Raw genomic sequence first — 14,061 nt, forward strand, 5'->3', positions numbered from 1 at the left:
CTGCCCGTAGCTTCGGGGGGTATTCACGTTTGGCATATGCCTGCTTTGACCGAGATCTTTGGAGATGATTCCGTACTACAATTCGGTGGAGGAACTTTAGGACACCCTTGGGGAAATGCACCGGGTGCCGTAGCTAATCGAGTAGCTTTAGAAGCATGTGTAAAAGCTCGTAATGAGGGACGTGACCTTGCCCGCCAGGGTAATGAAATTATCCGCGAGGCTGGCAAATGGAGTATGGAACTAGCTGCTGCTTGTGAAGTATGGAAGGAGATCAAATTTGAATTCGAAGCAATGGATACTTTAGATAAATAAAATTTGAATTCGAAGCAATGGATACTTTGTAATCCAGTAATTACTGTTGGTTTGTTGAATTGCAATTAAACTCGGCCCAATCTTTTACTAAAAGGATTGAGCCGATCCTAAAGATTGGTGTATTCTTTTCTATCCTATTCGTTCCGTGTTGGAATAGAAACTTATTGTATTAGTAGACGAGATTTTATTGTATTAGTAGACGATATTTTACGAAAAAGGTTCTTGATAGGAGAAAAATTTCTTTTTTCAATTTTTTCAGTGCGAATTTTACACAACATAGGGAAATCGCTATTTCTAATTGAAAATTTATATTTATAATTGAAAAGAAAAAAGTAAAGTATCATATATCATATATAATGAACTGATACTCCAGGTTCTCACAAACGAGAATCCTTTACTTCAATATTCACTCATTATTAGTTTAATGATTGTATCCATTATGCGTATTCCGATAGGAAATAAATGATTTTTTTTTTTTCATCAAATGACTATTCATCTATTATACTTTACATCTAAATAGAGGCAAGAAAACTCTATGGAAAAATTATGGTTCAATTTTATCTTGTCTAAGGGGGAATTAGAATACAGATGTGGGCTAAGTAAATCAATGGATAGCCTTGGTCCTATTGAAAATACTAGTGTAAACGAAGACCCGGTTAGAAATGATATGGATAAAAACATTCATGGTTGTAGTGACAGCTCTAGTTATTACAGTAAGGTTGATCATTTAGTTGGCGTCAAAGACATTCGGAATTTCATTTCTGATGACACCCGAATTAGGGTTTTAATTAGGGATAGTAATCAGGATAATGATAGTAATCAGGATAATTATTCTCTATATTTTAATAGTGAAAATCAAATTTTTGAGATTGACAATGACGATCCCCACTATGATTTTAACTTGTATGATACTAACTATAGTTGGAATAATCACATTAAGAGTTGTATTAACTCTTATCTTCGTTCTCAAACCTGTATTGATAGTTCCATTTTAAGTGGTAGTGACAATTACAATGATAGTTATATTTATAATTGCATTTGTGGTTACATTTGTGTTGAAGGTGGAAATAGTAGTGAAGACAATGGTTTAACTCTAAAAGAAAGTTGCGCAAATGGTAATGATTTAACTCTAAAAGAAAGTTGCGCAAATGGTAATGATTTAACTCTAAAAGAAAGTTGCGCAAATGGTAATGATTTAACTCTAAAAGAAAGTTGCGCAAATGGTAATGATTTAACTCTAAAAGAAAGTTGCGCAAATGGTAATGATTTAACTCTAAAAGAAAGTTGCGCAAATGGTAATGATTTAACTCTAAAAGAAAGTTGCGCAAATGGTAATGATTTAGAAAGGCCTAAAGATTTCAAGCATTTGTGGGTTCTATGCGAAAATGAAGATTGTTATGGATTAAATTATAAGAAATTTCTTAAGCCAAAAATGAATATTTGTGAATACTGTGGATATCATTTGAAAATGAGTAGTTCAGATAGAATCGAACTTTCGATTGATCCAGGTACTTGGGATCCTATGGATGAAGACATGATCTCTCTGGATCCCATTGAATTTCAGTATGACGAAGATGGTATTGATTATGATCCATTTCAGTCTGACGAAGATGGTATTGATTATGATCCATTTCAGTCTGACGAAGATGGTTCTGACGAAGCTGACGAAGATGGTTCTGACGAAGCTGACGAAGATGGTTCTGACGAAGCTGACGAAGATGGTTCTGACGAAGCTGACGAAGATGGTTCTGACGAAGCTGACGAAGATGGTTCTGACGAAGCTGACGAAGATGGTTCTGACGAAGATGGTATTGATTATGATCCATTTCAGTCTGACCAAGAAGAGCCTTATATGGATGGTATTGATTCTGATCCATTTCAGTATGACGAAGATAAAGTTCAGTATGACGAAGATAAAGTTCAGTATGACAAAGATAAAGTTCAGTTTGACAAAGATAAAGTTCAGTATGACAAAGATAAAGTTCAGTTTAACAAAGATAAAGATGGTATTAATTATGATCCATTTCAGTTTAACAAAGATAAAGATGGTCTTGATTCTGATCCATTTCAGTATGACGAAGATAAAGTTCAGTATGACAAAGATAAAGTTCAGTTTGACAAAGATAAAGTTCAGTTTGACAAAGATAAAGTTCAGTTTGACAAAGATAAAGATAAAGATGGTATTGATTATGATCCATTTCAGTTTGACAAAGATAAAGATGGTATTGATTCTGATCCATTTCAGTATGACGAAGATGGTATTGATTCTTATCCGTTTGAGTATGACGAAGATGGTATTGATTCTGATCCGTTTGAGTATGACGAAGAGCCCTATAAAGATCGTCTTGATTCTTATCAAAGAGAGACAGGATTAACTGAGGCTATTCAAACAGGTACGGGTCAACTAAACGGTATTCCTATAGCAATCGGGGTTATGGATTTTCAGTTTATGGGGGGTAGTATGGGATCCGCAGTAGGCGAGAAAATCACCCGTTTGATCGAATATGCTACCAATAATTTTTTGCCTCTTATTCTAGTGTGTGCTTCCGGAGGAGCACGCATGCAAGAAGGAAGTTTGAGCTTGATGCAAATGGCTAAAATATCTTCTGCTTTATATGATTATCAATCAAATAAAAAGTTATTTTATGTATCAATTCTTACATCTCCTACTACTGGTGGAGTGACCGCGAGTTTTGGTATGTTGGGGGATATCATTATTGCTGAACCCAATGCCTATATTGCATTTGCGGGTAAAAGAGTAATTGAGCAAACATTGAATATAACAGTACCTGAAGGTTCACAGGAGGCTGAATATTTATTCCATAAGGGTTTATTCGATCCAATCGTACCACGTAATCCTTTAAAGGGTGTTCTGAGTGAGTTATTTCAGTTCCACGGTTTTTTTCCTTTGAATCAAAATTCAATCAAGTAGAGTCTTAAGTTAAATTATTTTCTTTGTAGTGAAAAGGCAGTTAGTTAGTTTATCAGAATCAAAGTCAAAGCCCGCATAATGGGCTTTGACTTTGTGACATAAAATGGAATTGTCGAAAAACGAATTTTATCTTGCTCTATTGCGTATGTTTATATAATTCAAATATAGAAAAAATATAAATATAGAGTTTTGCATCTTTCTATATCTCCCGAGAATTCTATTTTTACTAAAAATCCCTGTTCTTGGATCGGATTCTAACGAATCGAATCTTTCGACAATTTGTAATAAACTCTTTCTCAATTTGTAATAAACTCTTTCTTTATTAAATTCAAATTAGAAATTAAAATTAGAAGACAAGAACAATAGAATAATAATAATAAGAAAAGTAGGAATAAAGTAAGATAATAAAGAAAGTGGATTATCTTATCATACACCTATTTTATTTCATTTAGAAAGATGGGCAAGTCCCTTTATTTAATTCTACATTCCTTGCACTTATTAGATAAGATATATATATTAGATATATATACTCGCTTAGATATACTTAGTATTTAGATATACTTAGTATTTAGATATACTTAGTATAATATTTAGATATACTTAGTATTTAGATATACTTAGTATAATATTTAGATATACTTAGTATTTCGATATACTTAGTATAATATTTAGATATACTTAGTATAATATACGAATTATAATATAATTATTATAAGATATATTTATAACTAACTTTATAACTAACAATATAACAATAACAGGTACGAATATTAAATTGAGGTACCCATTTTATGACAATTCCCTCTATTTTTGTGCCTTTAGTAGGCCTAGTATTTCCGGCAATTGCAATGGCTTCTTTATCTTTGTATGTTCAAAAAACTAAGATTTTTTAGATTCGATGGGGCCAAGGCCAAGACCAAATCTTATCTATTTTTTTTTTCACGACTTAGATGCCACGGATATCTATTTAGTAGAATATTGTATAACATCCATCCGGCTTCCCCGAACATAAATGAAAAAGCTCCTCTTATGCATACGTAAACATGATATAGGGGTAAATGAATTATAGCAAGTGGATCGGTACCGGACGAATGTATGAAATTAAAGTCTATATATCTAGTAGATCTGTATAGGGGATCATATAAAGGGGATGATTTTAGATCTAAGCAATTTGATGAATTACTTCTAAAAGTTCATATCAAAATAGCACTAGTTGATGAGAGTTACTTCGGAAACAAAAAAAGTAAAGTCAAATTTTTTTGCTTATTTTCTCAATTCCAATAAAATGCAACTGGATCTAGTATGTATGAGTTGGCGATCAGAATCTATATGGATAGAATTTATAGTGGGGTCTCGAAAAACAAGCAATTTCTGCTGGGCCTTTATTCTTTTTTTTGGTTCATTAGGGTTTTTATTAGTTGGAACTTCTAGTTATCTTGGTAGGAATTTGATATCTTTATTTCCGTCTCAGCAAATAGTTTTTTTTTCCACAAGGAATCGTGATGTCTTTCTATGGGATCGCGGGTCTCTTTATTAGTTCCTATTTGTGGTGCACGATTTTTTGGAATGTAGGTAGTGGTTATGATCGATTCGATAGAAAAGAGGGAATAGTATGTATTTTTCGTTGGGGTTTTCCTGGAAAAAATCGTCGCATCTTTCTACGATTCCTTATGAAAGATATTCAGTCCATCAGAATAGAAGTTAAAGAGGGTATTTATGCTCGGCGTGTCCTTTATATGGAAATCAGAGGCCAGGGGGCCGTTCCCTTGACTCGTACTGATGAGAATTTGACTCCACGAGAAATTGAGCAAAAAGCTGCTGAATTGGCCTATTTTTTGCGTGTACCGATTGAAGTCTTTTGAAATGAATTGCAGAATAAATGCTTTCTCGGCAGGAGGAAAAAACTCAAGACAAGAAGCCTCTTTTTTCTATAGCAGAACTAAACTGAAGTTTCTTAAGAATGCCCACTCGAACCAAAGAAGACGTATACGGAAGAGTCATAACATAAAACAAAACTGTTTTTTTTTTTTTTGTCCACAAAAAATTGTTTTTTATGCGTCTGTAAATGTAAAACCACTCAACTTAATTCAGTAACAAAACAAGCAAGAAATCGAAATAATGGATTCATCTCATATATCAAAGTATTTCGAAATATTTAACTTTTTATTTTCAATATTTGGAGTTGATACGTTAGATACAGATAGATTATATCTTGTAAATTTTCTCTACTTTCCTTTTGTCAATCAGCCCCTCCCCTTTTATCCTTTCTTTTGTGCTCCTTAAGAACTAAACAAGTAGATTTCTTTCTTATAACATAATGATAAATGTAATGATAACTTTTCTGTCTTTTTTTGTCACTCATTTTTGATCATCATAATATTTTTCATAATTTTTTTTTTTTCAATTATTCCCGGACTCTAGACTATATACAGTCTAGATAACCCGCGAAAATTTTTCGACATATTTGATTGATATCTTGATATAGACAGGGAGCTCCTTCGTCTCAAAATCTGAATAGAATAATCTTTATTATTTGAAGCGGTTCTTTCGGGCAGTTATCGAAAGAGGGCAATTGCTTCGAATTTGATCAATTGAGATATCTGGAAACAATAATATATATATATATTTCATTCGAACATTCGAATTCAAAGTGGATTCTTATTTTCTATTTCTGTACTCTTTTTAGATTCAAGGACTAAGCACTGAATCAAAAAAAAAAAAAACAGAGAATAGATTCATGGGCCCCTACCTTATAATTTATCTTATAATTTATAATATAATGAAAGTCATGCTTGATAGAAAGATTAGATCACATAAAGTCAACGAATGAGGTGGGTTCATTAACAATTCACAGATGAAAAAATGGCAAAAAAGAAAGCATTCACTCCCCTTCTATATTTTGCATCTATAGTATTTTTGCCCTGGTGGATCTCTCTCTCATTTAATAAAAGTCTGAAATCTTGGATTACTAATTGGTGGAATACTAGGCAATCCGAAACTTTTTTGAATGATATTCAAGAAAAAAGTATTCTAGAACAATTCATAGAAGTAGAGGAACTCCTCCTGTTGGACGAAATGATAAAAGAATACCCGGAAACACATCTACAAAAACTTCGTATAGGAATCCACAAAGAAACGATCCAATTGATCAAGATGCACAATGAGGATCGTATCCATACGATTTTGCACTTCTCGACAAATCTAATCTGTTTCGTTATTCTAAGTGGTTATTCTATTTTGGGTAATGAAGAACTTGTTATTCTTAACTCTTGGGTTCAAGAATTCCTATATAATTTAAGCGACACAATAAAAGCTTTTTCTATTCTTTTATTAACTGAGTTCTGTGTCGGATTCCATTCGCACCACGGTTGGGAACTAATGATTGGCTATATCTACAAAGATTTTGGATTTGCTCATAATGATCAAATTATATCTGTTCTTGCTTGTACCCTTCCAGTCATTCTAGATACAATTTTTAAATATTCGATCTTTCGTTATTTAAATCATGTATCGCCGTCACTTGTAGTTATTTATCATTCACTGACTGACTGAAAAATGATTCACGGATTCAATTAGAATCTTTCTTACTTTGTATATAAGCAAAGAATGCAAAGTCGTACTTACTTTACTCTTTCTACCCATCAGGGGAATACAATTCCTCCTCTATTTCAGTAAATTTTTTTTTTTTTCAGTAAAAGTAAATAGCAGAATCGTGGATAGGGAACTATACTAGTGACCTACCTAATTTTATTGTAGAAATTTTCGGGATCAATGATTGTACCATGCAAACTAGAAATACTTTTTCTTGGATAAAGGAGGAGATTACTCGATCCATTTCCGTATCGCTCATGATCTATATAATAACCGGGGCATCCATTTCAAATGCATATCCCATTTTTGCGCAGCAGGGGTATGAAAATCCACGAGAAGCAACTGGGCGTATTGTATGTGCCAATTGCCATTTAGCTAATAAACCCGTGGATATTGAGGTTCCACAAGCGGTACTTCCTGATACTGTATTTGAAGCGGTTGTTAGAATTCCTTATGATATGCAACTGAAACAAGTTCTTGCTAATGGTAAGAAAGGGGCTTTGAATGTGGGTGCTGTTCTTATTTTACCGGAGGGGTTTGAGTTAGCCCCACCTGATCGTATTTCGCCCGAGATGAAAGAAAAGATAGGCAATCTGTCTTTTCAGAACTACCGCCCCACTCAGAAAAATATTCTTGTGATAGGTCCTGTTCCTGGTCAAAAATATAGTGAAATCACCTTTCCTATTCTTTCCCCAGACCCTGCTAGTAATAAGGATGTTCATTTCTTAAAATATCCCATATACGTAGGCGGAAATAGGGGAAGGGGTCAGATTTATCCCGACGGGAACAAAAGTAACAATACAATTTATAATGCTACGGCAACAGGTATAGTAAGCAAAATCATACGAAAAGAAAAAGGGGGGTACGAAATAACCATAACGGATGCATTGGATGGACATCAAGTGGTTGATATTATCCCCCCAGGACCAGAACTTCTTGTTTCAGAGGGTGAATCTATCAAACTTGATCAACCATTAACAAGTAATCCTAATGTGGGTGGATTTGGTCAGGGGGATGCAGAAATAGTACTTCAAGATCCACTACGTGTCCAAGGCCTTTTGTTCTTCTTGGCATCTATTGTTTTTGCACAAATCTTTTTGGTTCTTAAAAAGAAACAATTTGAAAAGGTTCAAGTGTCCGAAATGAATTTCTAGATCCGTGGATTTATCAACATCAAATTTGTAAAAAAGAACAAATTCTTCCTGGCAATTAGGTTAGGTATGATGAAAAAAGTATGAAAAGTCTTTTGCTTGTTTATATTCTTTCTCTAGGAATTACTTTTACCGCATTCAAAATCTGTATATTGTGAAGAAGACTATTTGTCTTTACCCCTTCTTTTCTTTTTTCAATCTAAATGGGAGGGGTGTAATTATATCCCTATTGTCAGATTGAAATGTCACAGAATGGGTTTTGTTTTCTAAATTCAATTTGATTAGATACTAAACATAAGAATAAGATAAGTAAGCGGAGAATAGAAAGGAAGGATAAATGAGGGGAACAAATAATTACAGGGAGTATTCTTCGTCTTCCTAGCCTTCGGCACAAGAAAAGGATGTGTAAAATTCCTTTTCTTGTGTCGAAATAATAACAATTCCGGATCCCATTCGTCAAAGATTTCTATTCTTAGTTTATATTTTTCCAGATTTTTTCAGAACCCTTTATTTTTTTAGATTTACTTATAATAGATAATAGATTATAATAGATAATAGAATAAGTAATAAAGTAATCGAATAAGTAATAAGGATAATATAATAAGTATAAAATAAGTATAAATAAGTATAAAATAAGTATAAGTATAAATAAGTATAATATAATATAATAAGTAATGGACAACCAAAAAAAAGAGAAGGAATCCTTTTTTTTATAAATATAAAATAGAAGCAAGGCGATGAACTTATAAAAAAATTTCAAACTTTGATGAAATACTAAAATAAATAGAGTAAGGTTAGACTAGTCTAGAAAGGGTTTGCTTGATATCTGGTCGACAGAAAAAAAAAAGAAATATTAAAATTAAATATTAAAATATTAAAATTAAATATTAAAAAAAATTAAATATTAAAATTAAATATATATTGTGATTGTGTCATCCAGGAAAAGGAAATTGAGTGATTCCTTTTTTTCTTCTAACCTTGAAAGTATCGATAGATACTATCGAAGAACAGATGCTATGAATCAATTAATCGAGTTCATTTTTCAAAAACATCATCGGAAAAAGTGATCTATTTGTTGTCATTTATATTTATACGAACAAAATATTATGATCATTAAGAATTCAACGGGACCCCTCCTCGCGAATCAGACAAAGAAAGAGGAGGCGGGCCCCGTTGAGTTCTTACACTTTCATGCCTATAACTTAGTTCATCCCATTATTACATATTACAGGGACGAACCCAATCCAGAATATGAACCATAAAAGAAAATACCTATTAAACCGATCACAGGAATACCAGTTACCGTACCTATTATCCAAAGAGGAATCCTTCCAGTAGTATCGGCCATTTATCCCGCTTCCCTCCACATTTCATCAAGTGGTCATGCTAAAGACATAAACAGTCATAGATAATTATGAGATGCAATCCTTCCGAATGGGATAAGAGAATTCCTACTATTATTTAGTATTCTACTACTCTTTTTTTCTTAATTGAAGAAATAATTGGAAAATAAAACAGCAAGTACAAAAATGAGTAATAACCCCCAGTAGAGACTGGTACGATTCAATTCAACATTTTGTTCGTTCGGGTTTGATTGTGTCATAGCTCTATAATTAATTCGGATTAGGTTTATCGTTGGATGAACTGCATTGCTGATATTGACCCCAAAAAAGAAACGGTAGGTACAGCTAGTCCGTGAACAGCCAACCATCGCACTGTAAAAATTGGATAGGTTCGATCTATGGTCATTGGGTCCTCCTAAAAAGATCTACTAAATTCATCGAGTTGTTCCAAAGAATCAAAACGGCCGGTTATTAATGGAATTCCTTGTCGGCTCTCTGTAAAATACTCGTTTGGACGAGGGCTTCCAAACACATCATAAGCTAAACCTGTGCTGACGAATAACCAACCCGCAATGAATAGGGAAGGTATAGTAATACTATGAATGATCCAGTATCGAATACTGGTAATAATATCAGCAAAAGAACGTTCTCCTGTGCTTCCAGACATGCTGAGCTCCGCATATTCTTGTAGGGGATCGATTCCGTAAAAGATGAGATCAGTAAACGGAAATTCACTGAAATTCAATCTTTGTGAGATCGTCAATATTGTACCAAAGGTATTTTTAGAGTATACCGAATCAGTATAGCTATCCTTCTTCTGACACAGCAACGCAATTTCAAACAGTATATCGACATGAAGTGCTAGATAATTTCTTTCTTCTTCTTGCTTGTCGATGTATAACCACGTATCATGCGATAGAAAATTCCTCAAATTCCTGGAATATAATATAGGGGATTCTATTATTGGTTTGGGGCTAGAAACGGAAGATCAGGTAACCCGTGAATCCAACAAGTTTATAATAATTCATGAAGGAAATTATCATATTTCCGCAAGTCAATTAGATGCGAAATCTAAAAATTGACTTTTTTTCGTAATTGCATAAGAGGTTTTGTTTTTTGTTGTAAGCCCTCCTTTTTTTATTTTAAGGAATTGCTTAGTCGTCTAGTAACAAGTAAGAGTAGTCGATAGTATTAGATATAGATAAAAAAAAGAGCAAGGAATAAAAAAAAAATTCTACTAATCAATATTTGTGAGGCGGCCTTTCTTGTATTCTTGTATTAGATCCAAAGGTTTTTTCTTGACCTAACTACAAAGATGATGAATCTATTTCTTTTTCTTTTCTACTCTTGTCCTGCCGCTCTATTTTTGTGAATACCGTTTAGAATGATTGATGAATCAAAAAATTTCAATTGAACTTATTCTTTCAATTGGTATTTTTGCTTATCCCCGTCTCTTTTAAAAATTGAAACTTAGGTAAGTGCTTTATAAACATATGTATAAAAAGAACATATTTCATTTAGCTCCTTCATGCCTACTCTAACTAGTTATTTCGGTTTTTTACTAGCGGCTTTAACTATAACCTCAGCTCTATTTATTGGTCTGAGTAAGATACGACTTATTTGAAAATTAATTGAATGAACGAACAATTAATAAAAACAAAGTTTTCTGTCCTATTCCATATATTCTATAGTTCCTTACCGTGTTAATTATCAATTATTAGTTATTGATATTCATGGGCAATAGAGATTAATATTTAGGGATAGATATTACCTTTCTTTTTCTCCTTTCAAATAAATTGAAATGATTGAAGTTTTTCTATTTGGAATCGTCTTAGGTCTAATTCCTATTACTTTGGCTGGATTATTCGTAACCGCATATTTACAATACATACGTGGTGATCAGTTGGACCTTTGATTAATTAACATCTCTTTTTTTGACTGACCCCTTTAATTTTAATTTAATTAATTTAATTCAAGGAGGTCAAATTCGAATTGCTGTTCAATTTTTTTTTTTTTTTTTTTTTTTTCAGTTCGGTGTAATTTTCGACTTAACAAGAGCGGAATCACGCTCTGTAGGATTTGAACCTACGACATTGGGTTTTGGAGACCCACGTTCTACCGAACTGAACTAAGAGCGCTTTCTTATCATAATAAATAAGACTGTAAAAAAGAGGATTCTTTTATTTTATAACCCCAATACATCGTGCACACCTATACTATCATATATCATATATAATATGAGAAAATGATAGATTATGTATGCTTAATTTTAATCAATCTAAAACTAAAATGGCTCCCTCCTTACTGCTCAAAGGAGAAGTAATAGGTAGGGATGACAGGATTTGAACCCGTGACATTTTGTACCCAAAACAAACGCGCTACCAAGCTGCGCTACATCCCTTTCAATTGGCCTACGATGTTATTGTAGAGAATCCCTGTCTTGTTTTCCACACCCTTATTTCATCTATTGATATACAAAAATTATCTTTCCATTTCCTCTTTTTGGTCTCATATCATATAACAACCATATAATGAATAATAAATGAATCTTTTTGGCGGGAATTCTCAGGCAGAAAGGGACCTATTTTGCTGTTTTAAGAAAAGGAAAATCTTATCTATCGAATCATTGTACATTTAAATTTTAATTTTGAATTAGGAATTCCGGGTACAAATATACAAATACAAGTGGTCTTTAACCACACATACATGTGATTATATATGTATTACCATAATGTATGTAATACGATAAAGAAGGAGGATTTTAAATGCGAGATCTAAAAACATATCTTTCCGTAGCACCGGTACTAAGTACTCTCTGGTTCGGTTCTTTAGCGGGTTTATTGATAGAGATCAATCGTTTCTTCCCGGATGCGTTAACATTCCCTTTTTTTTAATTCTAGTTATTGTCGCGGGACGGGGTGAAAAAGATTAGATCGATATACAATCAAATATCTGTGACTAATCTCTCGCCCCCCCTTGACTTTAGTTGTTTTTAGAATTATAATTATATAAGAAATGAATTCTAATTATATAAGAAATAATTCTATTTAGTTTTTTTAGAATTCTAATTATATAAGAATTATATAAAATAAATAAGGAAGGTAGAACGAAAAAAGTGGATTGAACCTCAACAAAACTTGGGTTCAAGCTCCAATTAAATTACTAGTAGAGCGAAAAGAGAAATGTGGCTGGAACAACAGTATCCTACAAGATACTTAAAGAAAATACCGTACTGTGATTCTAAATCGAGTTAGAAATCATTGTATTACTTATTTACTATTAGTATAATACATATTGATTTACTATATTGATTGCAATTGATTGCAACGAAATCTTTCAGGATTTGGTTTTGAGTTAGCAACTTTTATTTATTTATTTTCATTCCTTTCTTCTTCACTTTTGATCGGAAAATAGAAGAGTTGGGTGAATTAAAAACTCAAAGGGGGTTCATGGCCAAGAGTAAAGATGTCCGAGTAACGATTATTTTGGAATGTACCAGTTGTGTTCGAAACGTCGTTAATAAGGAATCAACGGGCATTTCCAGGTATATTACTCAAAAAAATCGACACAATACGCCTAGTCGATTGGAATTGAAGAAATTCTGTTCCTATTGTTACAAACATACAATTCACGGGGAGATAAAGAAATAAATCGAATCAAGTACTCGTATGTCAACCCTTCCCGAGAATATGAGAAAATAGGACATTAGGTATTTAGGTAACATTAGGTATTTAGTATGAGAAAATAGGACATTAGGTATTCAGGTATAATAATATATATTATATAATATATTAAGTAATATTAAGTATATAATTAGTTAGATATAATATAAACTAATATATAACAAATATTTTATTTATATATTAGTCTATATTTGTATTTCCTTGTCTATTCCACGCTTTCTTTTTAAAGTGAAGTTTTTAGTTTTAAATTATTCGATATGCACGTTAATAAATTTTTAACCTTTTTAACCTGGTATATGATTGTATCAATATTCTTTTATTTTTTTTTATTCTATTTTTTATTTAGTTCTTATTTTTTTAATAATTTTTTTCTTTATTCTCGAGTCAATTATTTATTTTTTTAGTTTACCGTCTTCGAATGATTTTTAGTTTACAGTCTTCGAATGATTAGGAGTTGGATTTTCATTGATTAGGAATTAGATTTTTAATATCACTAACTATTTTTTTTTTTATTTTCTATTCGTGCATAATGATTATTTTAATATTGTTAATTTTAATATTGTTGTTAATTTTAATATTGTTAATATTGTATTATTTATTATATTGTATGATTTATTCATTACTATATTTTTTAGTTATTACTATATTTTGTATTTATTACTATATTTCATTATTTATTTCTTATTTTATTAATTATTTATTATTTTCGTGTCGGTTCTATATATATTTATAAATTATATTTATTTATTATTTATGTATTATCACAGTTATAGATATTTATTTAAATTATATTTATATATTAAATATATTAAAATATTAAATTATATTTATATTTTATATATTAAATATATTAAAATATGAAATTATATTTATATATATTTATAAATTATATTTATTTATTATTTATGTATTATCACAGTTATAGATATTTATTTAAATTATATTTATATATTAAATATATTAAAATATTAAATTATATTTATATTTTATATATTAAATATATTAAAATATGAAATTATATTTATATATTAAATATATTAAAATATGAA

This window comes from Durio zibethinus, unplaced genomic scaffold (assembly GCF_047325235.1).
Source record: "Durio zibethinus cultivar Kanyao isolate XHJ-2024 unplaced genomic scaffold, ASM4732523v1 HiC_scaffold_3, whole genome shotgun sequence".
NCBI classification, from domain to species: domain Eukaryota; kingdom Viridiplantae; phylum Streptophyta; class Magnoliopsida; order Malvales; family Malvaceae; genus Durio; species Durio zibethinus.